This window comes from Gorilla gorilla, chromosome 14 (genome assembly GCF_029281585.2).
Source record: "Gorilla gorilla gorilla isolate KB3781 chromosome 14, NHGRI_mGorGor1-v2.1_pri, whole genome shotgun sequence".
NCBI lineage: Eukaryota > Metazoa > Chordata > Mammalia > Primates > Hominidae > Gorilla > Gorilla gorilla.
In genome coordinates this window covers 2923877-2940088 of record NC_073238.2, presented here as the reverse complement: position 1 = coordinate 2940088, position 16212 = coordinate 2923877, and positions in this window count along the sequence as shown.

The following is a 16212-nucleotide window of genomic DNA, read 5'->3' as shown; positions in this document are numbered from 1 at the left end:
AACGGGACGGGACGGGACGGGACGGGATGGGATGGGTCGGGACGGGACGGAAAGGAAAGAAACGGAACGGAATGGAATCAACAGGAGTAGGTCGGAATGGAATGGAATGGAATGGAATGGAATGGAATGGAATGGAATGGAATGGAATAGAATGGAATAGAATCAACCCGAGTAGATTGACGCGGAACATAGCGGAACAGGATGGATTGGAATGGAATAGAATGGAACGGAATGGAATAGAATGGAATTGAATCAACCCGAGTAGAACGGAACAGAATGGAACAGAACGGAATGGAACGGAACGGAATGGAATCATCCCGTGTAGAACGGAATGGGATGGGATGGAACGGAACAGAATGGAATCATCCCGAGTGGAATGGAATGGAGTGGAATTGAATGGAATGGAATGGAATGGAATCAACCCGAGTAGAATGGAATGGATTGGAATGGAATGGAATGGAATGGAGTGGAGTGGAATGGAATGGAACGGAATGGAACGGAATGGAATGGAATGGAATGGAATGGAATGGAATGGAATGGAATGGAATGGAATCAACACGAGCAGAACGGAATGGAATGGAATGGAATGGAATGGAATGGAATGGAATGGAATCAACACGAGCAGAATGGAATGGAATGGAATGGAATGGAATGGAATGGAATGGAATGGAATGGAATCAACCCAAGTACAATGGAATGGAATGGAATGGAACGGAATGGACTGGAATTGAATTGAATCAACCCGAGTAAAACAGAACGGAACGGAATGGAACGGAATAGAATGGAACGGCATGGAATGGAATAGAATGGAATTGAATGAACCCGAGTAAAATGGAATGGAATGGAATGGAATGGAATGGAATGGAATGGAAAGGAATGGAATGGAATGGAATGGAATGGAATGGAATGGAATGGAATGGAATGGAATAGAATGGAATAGAATCAACCCGAGTAGATTGACGCGGAACATAGCGGAACAGGATGGATTGGAATGGAATAGAATGGAACGGAATGGAATAGAATGGAATTGAATCAACCCGAGTAGAACGGAACAGAATGGAACAGAACGGAATGGAACGGAACGGAATGGAATCATCCCGTGTAGAACGGAATGGGATGGGATGGAACGGAACAGAATGGAATCATCCCGAGTGGAATGGAATGGAGTGGAATTGAATGGAATGGAATGGAATGGAATCAACCCAAGTACAATGGAATGGATTGGAATGGAATGGAATGGAATGGAGTGGAGTGGAATGGAATGGAACGGAATGGAATGGAATGGAATGGAATGGAATGGAATGGAATCAACACGAGCAGAATGGAATGGAATGGAATGGAATGGAATGGAATGGAATGGAATGGAATGGAATCAACCCGAGTACAATGGAATGGAATGGAATGGAATGGAATGGAACGGAATGGAATGGAATGGAAGGGAATGGAATAGAATTGAGTTGAATCAACCCGAGTAGAATGGAATGGAATTTAACGGAATGGAATGGAATGGAACGGAATGGAATGCAATTGAATGGAATTGAATCAACCCGAGTGGAATGGACTGGAATGGAATTCAAAGGAATGGAATGGAATGGAATCAACCCGAGTAGAATGGAATGGATTGGAATGGATTGGAATGGAATGGAAAGGAATGGAATGAACCCGAGGAGAATGGAATGGAATGGACTCGAATGGACTGGAATGGAATGGAATGGAATGGAATGGAATCAACCAGAGTAAAATGGAATGGAATGGAATGGAATGGAATGGAATGGAATGGAATGGAATGGAATGGAATAGAATTTAATAGAATCAACCCGAGTAGAACGGAACGGAACGGATCGGAGCGAAATGGAACGTAACTGAACGGAATGGAATTGAATAGAATGGAATTGAATCAACCCGAGTAGATTGGAATGGAATGGAATGGAATGGAATGGATTGGAATGTAATGGAATGGATTGGAATGGAATTCAATGGAATACAATGGAATTGAGTCAACCCGAGTAGAACGACGCGGAACGTAGTGGAACGGATCGGAAAGTAATGGAATGTAATAGAATGGAATTGAATCAACCTGAGTGGAATGGAACGGAACTGAACGGAAAGGAACGGAACGGAAAGGAACGGAAAGGAATGGAACAGAACGGAATGTAACGGAATGGAATCAACCCGAGTGGAACGGAACGGGACGGGACCATACGGGAAGGTACCGAACGGTACGGGACGGATCGGGACGGGATGGAATGGAACGGAATGGAACGGAATGGAATCAACCCGAGTAGAACGGAATGGAATGTAACGGAATGGAATGGAAAGGAATGGAATGGAATGGAATGGAATGGAATGGAATGGAATGGAATCCAATGGAATGGAATAGAATGGAATTGAATCAGCCCAGGTAGATTGACGCGGAACATAGCAGAACAGAGTGGAATGGAATGGAACGGAATAGAATGGAATTGAATCAACCCGAGTAGAATGGAATGGAATTGAATGGAATAGAATGGAATTGAATCAACCTGAGTAGAATGGAACAGAATGGAACAGAAAGGAACGGAACGGAACGGAACGGAAAGGAACGGAATGGAAAGGAATGGAATGGAATCAACCCAAATAGAATGGAACGGATGGGAGTGGAATGGAATGGAATGGAATAAAATGGAATGGAATGGAATGGAATGGAATGGAATGGAATGGAATGGAATGGAATGGAATGGAATGGAATGGAATGGAATGGAATGGAATGGAAAGGAATGGAATGGAATGGAATGGAATGGAATTCAATGGAATGGAATGGAATGGAATGGAATCAACCCGAGTAGAACGGAACAGAATGGAACAGAACGGAACGGAACGGAATGGAATCAACCCGTGCAGAACGGAACGGGATGGGACGGAACGGAACAGAATCGAATCAACCCGAGTGGAATGGAATGGAATGGAATGGAATGGAATGGAATGGAATGGAATGGAATGGAATGGAATGGAATCAACCCGAGTAGAATGGAATGGATTGGAATGGAATGGAATGGAATCTAATGGAATGGAATGGAATGGAGTGGAATGGAATGGAATGGAATGCAATGGAATCAAAACGACCAGAATGGAATGGAATGGAATGGAATGGAATGGAATGGAATGGAATGGATGGAATGGAATGGAATGGAATGGAATGGGATCAACCCAAGTACAATGGAATGGAACGGAATGGAATGGAATGGAATGGAATGGAATAGAATAGAATTGAATTGAATCAACCCGAGTAGAACGGAAAAGAACGGAACGGAACAGAATGGAGCGGAATGGAATGGAATGGAATAGAATGGAATTGAATCAACCCGAGAGGAAAGGAAAGGAATGGAATGGAATGGAATGGAATGGAATGCAACGGAGTGGAATCAACCCGAGTAGAATGGAATGGATTGGAATGCAATGGAATGGAATGGAATCGAATCGAATGGAATGGAATGGAAAGGAATCAACCTGAGTAGAATGGAGTGGAATGGACTGGAATGGAATAATGCAATGGAATTGAATGGAATGGAATGGAATGGAATCAACCCGAGTACAATGGAATGGAATGGAATGGAATGGAATGGAATGGAATGGAAGGGAATGTAAGGGAATGGAATAGAATTGAGTTGAATCAACCCGAGTAGAATGGAATGGAATTTAATGGAACGGAATGGAATGGAACGGAATGGAATGCAATTGAATGGAATTGAATCAACCCGAGTGGAATGGAATGGAATGGAATTCAAAGGAATGGAATGGAATGGAATCAACCCGAGTAGAATGGAATGGATTGGAATGGATTGGAATGGAATGGAAAGGAATGGAATGAACCCGAGGAGAATGGACTTGAATGGACTCGAATGGACTGGAATGGAATGGAATGGAATGGAATGGAATGGAATCAACCCGAGTAAAATGGAATGGAATGGAATGGAATGGAATGGAATGGAATGGAATGGAATGGAATGGAATGGAATGGAATAGAATTTAATAGAATCAACCCGAGTAGAACGGAATGGAACGGATCGGAGCGAAATGGAACGTAACGGAACGGAATGGAATTGAATAGAATGGAATTGAATCAACCCGAGTAGATTGGAACGGAATGGAATGGAATGGAATGGATTGGAATGGAATGGAATGAAATCAACCCGAGTAGAACGGAATGGAATGTAACGGAATGGAATGGAATGGAATGGAATTCAATGGAATACAATGGAATTGAGTCAACCCGAGTAGAACGATGCGGAACATAGCGGAACGGATCGGAAAGTAATGGAATGTAATAGAATGGAATTGAATCAACCTGAGTGGAATGGAACGGAACTGATCGGAAAGGAACGGAACGGAAAGGAACGGAAAGGAATGGAACAGAACGGAACGTAACAGAATGGAATCAACCCGAGTGGAACGGAACGGGACGGGACCATACGGGAAGGTACCGAACGGTACGGGACGGATCGGGACGGGATGGAATGGAACGGAACGGAACGGAATGGAATCAACCCGAGTAGAACGGAATGGAATGTAACGGAATGGAATGGAAAGGAATGGAATGGAATGGAATGGAATGGAATGGAATGGAATGGAATGGAATGGAATGGAATGGAATGGAATGGAATCAACCCGAGTAGAATGGAATGGATTGGAATGGAATGGAATGGAATCTAATGGAATGGAATTGAATGGAGTGGAATGGAATGGAATGGAATGCAATGGAATCAAAACGACCAGAATGGAATGGAATGGAATGGAATGGAACGGAATGGAATGGAATGGAATGGAATGGAATAGAATAGAATTGAATTGAATCAACCCGAGTAGAACGGAAAAGAACGGAACGGAACAGAATGGAGCGGAACGGAATGGAATGGAATAGAATGGAATTGAATCAACCCGAGAGGAAAGGAATGGAATGGAATGGAATGGAATGGAATCAACCCATGTAGAAAGGAGTGGAATGGAATGGAATGGAATGGAAGGGAAGGGAAAGGAATGGAATGGAATGGAATGGAATTCAATGGAATAGAGTGGAATTGAATCAACCCGAGTAGAACAACGCAGAACGTACTGGAACGGAATGGAATGTAATGGAATGAAATAGAATGGAATTGAATCAACCCGAGTGGAACGGAATGGCAAGGAACGGAACGGAGAGGAACGGAACAGAATGGAACGGAACGGAACAGATTGGAATGGAATCAACCCGAGTAGAGCGGGATGGGACAGGACTGGATGGGACGGGAAAGGATGGGTCGGGACGTGACGGAACGGAAAGACACGGAACGGAATGGAATCAACAGGAGTAGAACGGAATGGAATGGAATGGAATGGAATGGAATGGAATGGAATGGAATGGAATGGAATGGAATAGAATCAACCCAAGTAGATCGACGCGGAACATAGCGGAACAGGATGGATTGGAATAGAATAGAATGGAACGGAATGGAATAGAATGGAATTGAATCAACCCGAGTAGATCGACGCGAAACATAGCGGAACGGAATGGAATGGAATAGAATGGAATTGAATCAACCGGAGTAGAACGGAACTGAATGGAACAGAACGGAACGGAACGGAACAGAACGGAACGGAATGGAATCAACCCGAGTAGAACGGAACGGGACGGGACGGAACGGAAGAGAATGGAATCAACCCGAGTGGAATGGAATGGAGTGGAATGGAATGGAAAGGAATGGAATGGAACGGAACGGAATGGAATGGAATGGAGTGGAGTGGAATGGAATGGAATGGAATGGAATGGAATGGAATGGAATGGAATTGAATCAACCCGAGCAGAATGGAATGCAATGGAATGGAATGGAATGGAATGGAATGGAAAGGAATCAACCCAAGAACAATGGAATGGAATGGAATGGAATGGAATGGAATGGAATGGAATGGAATGGAATGGAATGGAATGGAATGGAATGGAATGGATTGGAATGGAATAGAATTGAATTGAATCAACCGGAGTAAAACGGAATGGAACGGAATGGAACGGAATAGAACGGAACGGAATGGAATGGAATAGATTGGAATTGAATCAACCTGAGTAGAATGGAATGGAATGGAATGGAATGGAATGGAATGGAATGGAATGGAATGGAATTGAATCAACCTGAGTAGAATGGAATGGAATGGAACGGAATGGAAAGGAATGGAATGGAATGGAATGGAATGCAATCAACACGAGTAGAATGGAATGGATTGGAATGCAATGGAATGTAATGGAATGGAATGGAATCGAATCGAATGGAATGGAATGGAAAGGAATCAACCCGCGTAGAATGGAGTGGAATGGACTGGAATGGAATAATGGAATGGAATGGAATGGAATGGAATGGAATCAACCAGAGTACAAAGGAATGGAATGGAATGGAATGGAATCGAATGGAATGGAATTAAATGGAATAGAATGGAATGGAATGGAATGGAATGGAATGGAATAGAATTGAGTTGAATCAACCCGAGTAGAATGGAATGGAATTTAACGGAACAGAATGGAACGGAACGGAATGGAATGCAACTGAATGGAATTGAATCAACACGACTGGAATGGAATGGACTGGAATGGAATGGAATGGAATGGAATGGAATGGAATGGAACGGAATGGAATGAACCCGAGGAGAATGGACTGGAATGGACTCGAATGGAATGCAATGGAATGGAATGGAATGGAATGGAATGGAACGGAATGGAATCAACCCGAGTAAAATGGAATGGAATGGAATGGAATGGAATGGAATGGAATGGAATGGAATGGAATGGAATGGAATGGAATAGAATTTAATGGAATCAACCCGTGTAGAACGGAACAGAACGGAACGGAGTGGAATGGAATGGAATGGAATGGAATGGAATCAACCCACGTAGAACGGAATGAGACGGGATGGGACGGGACAGGACGGAACGGAACGGAACAGAATGGAATCAACCCGAGTTGAATGGAATGGAATGGAATGGAATAAAGGAATGGAATGGAATGGAATGGAATGGAATGGAATGGAATGGAATGGAATGGAAGGGAATGGAATAGAATTGAGTTGAATCAACCCGAGTAGAATGGAATGGAATTTAATGGAACAGAATGGAACGGAACGGAATGGAATGCAATTGAATGGAATTAAATCAACACGAGTGGAATGGAATGGACTGGAATGGAATGGAATGGAGTGGATTGGAATGGAATGGAATGGAATCAACCCGAGAAGAATGGAATGGAATGGAATGGAATGGAATGGAATGGAATGGAATGGAATGGAATGGAATAGAATTGAATTGAATCAACCCGCGTAGAACGGAATGGAAAGGAACGGAAAGGAACGGAACGGAATGGAATGGAATAGAATAGAATTCAATCAACCCGAGTGGAATGGAATGGAATGGAATGGAATGGAATGGAATGGAATGGAATGGAATGGAATGGAATGGAATGGAATGGAATCAACCCGAGTAGAATGGAATGGAGTGGAATGGAAAGGAATGGAATGGAATGGCATTCAATGGAATAGAATGGAATTGAATCAACCCGAGTAGAACGACGCAAAACGTAGCGGAACGGAACGGAATGTAATGGTAAGTAACAGAATGGAATTGAATCAACCCGAGTGGAACGGAACGGAACGGAACGGAAAGGAACGGAACGGAACGGAACGGAACGGAATGGAATCAACCCGAGAAGAACGGAACGGGACGGGATGGGACGGGACGGGACGGGTCGGGATGGGACGGGTCGGGACGGGACAGAACGGAACGGAATGGAATCAACACGATTAGAATGGAATGGAATGGAATGGAATGGAATGGAATGGAATGGAATGGAATGGAATGGAACGGAATCAACTCGAATAGAATGGAATGGATTGGATTGGAATGGAATGGAGTGGAATGGAATGGAATGGAATGGAATGGAATGGAATGGAATGGAATGGAATGGAATGGAATCAATGCAAGTAGAATGGAAAGGAATGGACTGGAATGGAATGGAATGGAATGGAACGGAATGGAGTGGAATGGAATCAGCCGGAGTACAATTTAATGGTATGGAATGGAATGGAATGGAAAGGAATGGAATAGAATTGAATTGAATCAACCCGTGTAGAACGGAATAGAACGGAACGGAAAGGAATGGAACGGAACAGAATGGAATGGAATAGAATGGAATTGAATCAAACCGAGTGGAAAGGAATGGAATGGAAAGGAATGGAATGGAATGGATGGAATGGAATGGAATGGAATAGAATGGAATGGAATTGAATGGAATGGAATCAAACCATGTAGAACGGAATGGAATGGAATGGAATGGAATGGAATGGAATGGAATGGAATGGAATGGAATGGAATGGAAAGGAATGGAATGGAATGGAATGGAATTCAATGGAATAGAATGGAATTGAATCAACCCGAGTAGAACAACGCAGAACGTACTGGAACGGAATGGAATGTAATGGAATGTAATAGAATGGAATTGAATTAACCCGAGTGGAACGGAACGGCACGGAAGGGAACGGAAAGGAACGGAACGGAACGGAATGGAACGGAACAGAACGGAATGGACTCAAACCGAGTAGAACGGAACGGGACAGGACGGAACGGAATTGAACCAACCAGAGTAGAACGGAACGGAACGGGACGGGACTGGTTGGGGTGGGACGGGACGGGACGGGTCAGGACGGTACTGGACGGAACTGAACGGAACGGAACGGAACAGAACGGCATGGAATCAACCCGAGTAGAATGGAATGGAATGGAATGGAATGGAATGGAATGGAATGGAATGGAATGAAATGGAATGGAATGGAATGGAAACAACCCGAATAGAACGACGCGGAACATAGCGAAACGGAATGGAATGGAATGCAATGGAACAGAAGGGAATTGAATCAACCCAAGTAGAATGGAACGGAATGGAACAGCACGGAACGGAACGGAACGGAATGCAATGGAAAGGAATGGAGTGGAAAGGAATCAACCTGAGTAGAACGGAACGGGACGGGAAAGGGCGGGACGGGACAGGATGGGACGGGACGGGATGGAACGGAACAGAAAAGAATCAAACCGAGTAGAATGGAATGGAATGGAATGCAATAATGGAATGGAATGGAATGGAATGGAATGCAATCAACCCGAGTAGAACGGAATGGAATGGAATGGAATGGAATGGAATGGAATGGAATGGAATGGAATGGAATGGAATCAACCCGTGTGGAACGGAATGGAATGGAATGGAATGGAGTGCAATGGAATTCAATTGAATAGAATGGAATTGAGTCAACCCGAATAGTACGACGCAGAACGTAGCGGAACGGAATGGAATGTAATGGAAAGTAATAGAATGGAATTGAATCAACCCGAGTGGAATGGAATGAAATGGAATGGAAAGGAACGGAACCGAAAGGAACGGAACGGAACAGAATGGAACAGAACGGAACGGAATGGAATGGAATCAAAACGAGTACAACGGAACGGGACGGGACGGGACGGGATGGAATGAAACAGAATGGAATCAACCCGAGTAGAATGGAATGGAATGGAATGGATTAATGGAATGGAATGGAATGGAATCAACCCGAGTAGAATGGAATGGAATGGAATGGAATGGAATGGAAAGGAAAGGAATGGAATGGAATGGAATCAACCCGCGTAGAACGGAATGAGACGGGATGGGACGGGACAGGACGGAACGGAACGGAACAGAATGGAATCAACCCGAGTGGAATGGAATGGAATAAAGAATGGAATGGAATGGAATGGAATGGAATGGAATGGAATGGAATGGAATGGAATGGAATCAACTGGAGTAGAATGGAATGGAATGGAATGGAATGGAATGGAATGGAATGGAATGGAATGGAATGGAATGGAATGGAATGGAATGGAATGGAATAAAATGGAATGGAATGGAATGGAATCAACCCGAGTAGAATGGAATGGAATGGAACGGACTGGAATGGAATGGAATGGAATAGAACGGAATGGAATGGAATGGAATAGAATGGAATGGAATGGAATGGAATGGAATCAACCAGAGTACAAAGGAATGGAATGGAATGGAATGGAATGGAATGGAATCAACCCAAGAACAATGGAATGGAATGGAATGGAATGGAATGGAATGGAATGGAATGGAATGGAATGGAAAGGAATGGATTGGAATGGAATAGAATTGAATTGAATCAACCGGAGTAAAACGGAATGGAACGGAATGGAACGGAATAGAACGGAACGGAATGGAATGGAATAGATTGGAATTGAATCAACCTGAGTAGAATGGAATGGAATGGAATGGAATGGAATGGAATGGAATGGAATGGAATTGAATCAACCTGAGTAGAATGGAATGGAATGGAACGGAATGGAAAGGAATGGAATGGAATGGAATGGAATGGAATGCAATCAACACGAGTAGAATGGAATGGATTGGAATGCAATGGAATGTAATGGAATGGAATGGAATCGAATCGAATGGAATGGAATGGAAAGGAATCAACCCGCGTAGAATGGAGTGGAATGGACTGGAATGGAATAATGGAATGGAATGGAATGGAATGGAATGGAATCAACCAGAGTACAAAGGAATGGAATGGAATGGAATGGAATCGAATGGAATGGAATTAAATGGAATGGAATGGAATGGAATGGAATGGAATGGAATGGAATAGAATTGAGTTGAATCAACCCGAGTAGAATGGAATGGAATTTAACGGAACAGAATGGAACGGAACGGAATGGAATGCAACTGAATGGAATTGAATCAACACGACTGGAATGGAATGGACTGGAATGGAATGGAATGGAATGGAATGGAATGGAATGGAATGGAACGGAATGGAATGAACCCGAGGAGAATGGACTGGAATGGACTCGAATGGAATGCAATGGAATGGAATGGAATGGAATGGAATGGAACGGAATGGAATCAACCCGAGTAAAATGGAATGGAATGGAATGGAATGGAATGGAATGGAATGGAATGGAATGGAATGGAATGGAATGGAATGGAATGGAATAGAATTTAATGGAATCAACCCGTGTAGAACGGAACAGAACGGAACGGAGTGGAATGGAATGGAATGGAATGGAATGGAATCAACCCACGTAGAACGGAATGAGACGGGATGGGACGGGACAGGACGGAACGGAACGGAACAGAATGGAATCAACCCGAGTTGAATGGAATGGAATGGAATGGAATAAAGGAATGGAATGGAATGGAATGGAATGGAATGGAATGGAATGGAATGGAAGGGAATGGAATAGAATTGAGTTGAATCAACCCGAGTAGAATGGAATGGAATTTAATGGAACAGAATGGAACGGAACGGAATGGAATGCAATTGAATGGAATTAAATCAACACGAGTGGAATGGAATGGACTGGAATGGAATGGAATGGAGTGGATTGGAATGGAATGGAATGGAATCAACCCGAGAAGAATGGAATGGAATGGAATGGAATGGAATGGAATGGAATGGAATGGAATGGAATGGAATGGAATGGAATAGAATTGAATTGAATCACCCGCGTAGAACGGAATGGAAAGGAACGGAAAGGAACGGAGCGGAATGGAATGGAATAGAATAGAATTCAATCAACCCGAGTGGAATGGAATGGAATGGAATGGAATGGAATGGAATGGAATGGAATGGAATGGAATGGAATGGAATCAACCCGAGTAGAATGGAATGGAGTGGAATGGAAAGGAATGGAATGGAATGGCATTCAATGGAATAGAATGGAATTGAATCAACCCGAGTAGAACGACGCAAAACGTAGCGGAACGGAACGGAATGTAATGGTAAGTAACAGAATGGAATTGAATCAACCCGAGTGGAACGGAACGGAACGGAACGGAAAGGAACGGAACGGAACGGAACGGAACGGAATGGAATCAACCCGAGAAGAACGGAACGGGACGGGATGGGACGGGACGGGACGGGTCGGGATGGGACGGGTCGGGACGGGACAGAACGGAACGGAATGGAATCAACACGATTAGAATGGAATGGAATGGAATGGAATGGAATGGAATGGAATGGAATGGAATGGAATGGAATGGAATGGAACGGAATCAACTCGAATAGAATGGAATGGATTGGATTGGAATGGAATGGAGTGGAATGGAATGGAATGGAATGGAATGGAATGGAATGGAATGGAATGGAATGGAATGGAATGGAATGGAATCAATGCAAGTAGAATGGAAAGGAATGGACTGGAATGGAATGGAATGGAATGGAACGGAATGGAGTGGAATGGAATCAGCCGGAGTACAATTTAATGGTATGGAATGGAATGGAATGGAAAGGAATGGAATAGAATTGAATTGAATCAACCCGTGTAGAACGGAATAGAACGGAACGGAAAGGAATGGAACGGAACAGAATGGAATGGAATAGAATGGAATTGAATCAAACCGAGTGGAAAGGAATGGAATGGAAAGGAATGGAATGGAATGGATGGAATGGAATGGAATGGAATAGAATGGAATGGAATTGAATGGAATGGAATCAAACCATGTAGAACGGAAGGGAATGGAATGGAATGGAATGGAATGGAATGGAATGGAATGGAATGGAATGGAAAGGAATGGAATGGAATGGAATGGAATTCAACGGAATAGAATGGAATTGAATCAACCCGAGTAGAACAACGCAGAACGTACTGGAACGGAATGGAATGTAATGGAATGTAATAGAATGGAATTGAATTAACCCGAGTGGAACGGAACGGCACGGAAGGGAACGGAAAGGAACGGAACGGAACGGAATGGAACGGAACAGAACGGAATGGACTCAAACCGAGTAGAACGGAACGGGACAGGACGGAACGGAATTGAACCAACCAGAGTAGAACGGAACGGAACGGGACGGGACTGGTTGGGGTGGGACGGGACGGGACGGGTCAGGACGGTACTGGACGGAACTGAACGGAACGGAACGGAACAGAACGGCATGGAATCAACCCGAGTAGAATGGAATGGAATGGAATGGAATGGAATGGAATGGAATGGAATGGAATGAAATGGAATGGAATGGAATGGAAACAACCCGAATAGATCGACGCGGAACATAGCGAAACGGAATGGAATGGAATGCAATGGAACAGAAGGGAATTGAATCAACCCAAGTAGAATGGAACGGAATGGAACAGCACGGAACGGAACGGAACGGAATGCAATGGAAAGGAATGGAGTGGAAAGGAATCAACCTGAGTAGAACGGAACGGGACGGGAAAGGGCGGGACGGGACAGGATGGGACGGGACGGGATGGAACGGAACAGAAAAGAATCAAACCGAGTAGAATGGAATGGAATGGAATGCAATAATGGAATGGAATGGAATGGAATGGAATGCAATCAACCCGAGTAGAACGGAATGGAATGGAATGGAATGGAATGGAATGGAATGGAATGGAATGGAATGGAATGGAATGGAATCAACCCGTGTGGAACGGAATGGAATGGAATGGAATGGAGTGCAATGGAATTCAATTGAATAAAATGGAATTGAGTCAACCCGAATAGTACGACGCAGAACGTAGCGGAACGGAATGGAATGTAATGGAAAGTAATAGAATGGAATTGAATCAACCCGAGTGGAATGGAATGAAATGGAATGGAAAGGAACGGAACCGAAAGGAACGGAACGGAACAGAATGGAACAGAACGGAACGGAATGGAATGGAATCAAAACGAGTACAACGGAACGGGACGGGACGGGACGGGATGGAATGAAACAGAATGGAATCAACCCGAGTAGAATGGAATGGAATGGAATGGATTAATGGAATGGAATGGAATGGAATCAACCCGAGTAGAATGGAATGGAATGGAATGGAATGGAATGGAATGGAAAGGAATGGAATGGAATGGAATCAACCCGCGTAGAACGGAATGAGACGGGATGGGACGGGACAGGACGGAACGGAACGGAACAGAATGGAATCAACCCGAGTGGAATGGAATGGAATAAAGAATGGAATGGAATGGAATGGAATGGAATGGAATGGAATGGAATGGAATGGAATGGAATCAACTGGAGTAGAATGGAATGGAATGGAATGGAATGGAATGGAATGGAATGGAATGGAATGGAATGGAATGGAATGGAATGGAATAAAATGGAATGGAATGGAATGGAATCAACCCGAGTAGAATGGAATGGAATGGAACGGACTGGAATGGAATGGAATGGAATAGAACGGAATGGAATGGAATGGAATAGAATGGAATGGAATGGAATGGAATGGAATCAACCAGAGTACAAAGGAATGGAATGGAATGGAATGGAATGGAATGGAATCAACCCAAGAACAATGGAATGGAATGGAATGGAATGGAATGGAATGGAATGGAATGGAATGGAATGGAATGGAATGGATTGGAATGGAATAGAATTGAATTGAATCAACCGGAGTAAAACGGAATGGAACGGAATGGAACGGAATAGAACGGAACGGAATGGAATGGAATAGATTGGAATTGAATCAACCTGAGTAGAATGGAATGGAATGGAATGGAATGGAATGGAATGGAATGGAATGGAATTGAATCAACCTGAGTAGAATGGAATGGAATGGAACGGAATGGAAAGGAATGGAATGGAATGGAATGGAATGGAATGCAATCAACACGAGTAGAATGGAATGGATTGGAATGCAATGGAATGTAATGGAATGGAATGGAATCGAATCGAATGGAATGGAATGGAAAGGAATCAACCCGCGTAGAATGGAGTGGAATGGACTGGAATGGAATAATGGAATGGAATGGAATGGAATGGAATGGAATCAACCAGAGTACAAAGGAATGGAATGGAATGGAATGGAATCGAATGGAATGGAATTAAATGGAATAGAATGGAATGGAATGGAATGGAATGGAATGGAATGGAATAGAATTGAGTTGAATCAACCCGAGTAGAATGGAATGGAATTTAACGGAACAGAATGGAACGGAACGGAATGGAATGCAACTGAATGGAATTGAATCAACACGACTGGAATGGAATGGACTGGAATGGAATGGAATGGAATGGAATGGAATGGAATGGAATGGAACGGAATGGAATGAACCCGAGGAGAATGGACTGGAATGGACTCGAATGGAATGCAATGGAATGGAATGGAATGGAATGGAATGGAACGGAATGGAATCAACCCGAGTAAAATGGAATGGAATGGAATGGAATGGAATGGAATGGAATGGAATGGAATGGAATGGAATGGAATGGAATGGAATAGAATTTAATGGAATCAACCCGTGTAGAACGGAACAGAACGGAACGGAGTGGAATGGAATGGAATGGAATGGAATGGAATCAACCCACGTAGAAAAGAATGAGACGGGATGGGACGGGACAGGACGGAACGGAACGGAACAGAATGGAATCAACCCGAGTTGAATGGAATGGAATGGAATGGAATAAAGGAATGGAATGGAATGGAATGGAATGGAATGGAATGGAATGGAATGGAATGGAAGGGAATGGAATAGAATTGAGTTGAATCAACCCGAGTAGAATGGAATGGAATTTAATGGAACAGAATGGAACGGAACGGAATGGAATGCAATTGAATGGAATTAAATCAACACGAGTGGAATGGAATGGACTGGAATGGAATGGAATGGAGTGGATTGGAATGGAATGGAATGGAATCAACCCGAGAAGAATGGAATGGAATGGAATGGAATGGAATGGAATGGAATGGAATGGAATGGAATAGAATTGAATTGAATCAACCCGCGTAGAACGGAATGGAAAGGAACGGAAAGGAACGGAACGGAATGGAATGGAATAGAATAGAATTCAATCAACCCGAGTGGAATGGAATGGAATGGAATGGAATGGAATGGAATGGAATGGAATGGAATGGAATGGAATGGAATGGAATGGAATGGAATGGAATCAACCCGAGTAGAATGGAATGGAGTGGAATGGAAAGGAATGGAATGGAATGGCATTCAATGGAATAGAATGGAATTGAATCAACCCGAGTAGAACGACGCAAAACGTAGCGGAACGGAACGGAATGTAATGGTAAGTAACAGAATGGAATTGAATCAACCCGAGTGGAATGGAACGGAACGGAACGGAAAGGAACGGAACGGAACGGAACGGAACGGAATGGAATCAACCCGAGAAGAACGGAACGGGACGGGATGGGACGGGACGGGACGGGTCGGGATG